A 528-nucleotide genomic window follows, 5' to 3' on the forward strand; every position below is an offset into this window, starting at 1 on the left:
GCCCCAGCGCCGAGGAGCGTAAAGTCTCCGGGCAGAGGACGGAGCCGGGTCGCTGGGGACCCGGACCACCGCCCGAGGTTCGCGGGCCGGCGGCGCGCCTGGCTCTGGAGCCCCCTCCCTCCGAACCTCCTGCGCTAAGCTGGGCTCGGCCGTCGGTCACCACGGTCCCCGCTTCGGGCAGGCTTGGTCTGAGACGGCTAACAGCCTGCGGCGACAGAAGGACCCTAACGCACCAAGGACCCGCACAGGTGCCAGGATGCCCGCTCCGGACACCCTCTCACCGGCTGCCAGCGGCCTGGCACGTAGATCCTCCCGCCCTCCCATACTTCCGACGCTTTCGCCCAAAACTTTCCAGAAAGACAGCTCTACTTTCGGAAAGGAGAGGAAATCATATTTTCTGGGCTCCTGCTATGGGCAGAACTAGGCATTTTCCTGCGCATCTCATTTAGTCCGTTCACACCTCTCCGCGAGGCGGCATCCCTGCCATCTGATAGTTGAGGAAACTGAGGCTCAGAGAGGTGACTCATT

Source organism: Pteropus alecto, unplaced genomic scaffold (assembly GCF_000325575.1).
Source record: "Pteropus alecto unplaced genomic scaffold, ASM32557v1 scaffold40, whole genome shotgun sequence".
Taxonomy (NCBI): domain Eukaryota; kingdom Metazoa; phylum Chordata; class Mammalia; order Chiroptera; family Pteropodidae; genus Pteropus; species Pteropus alecto.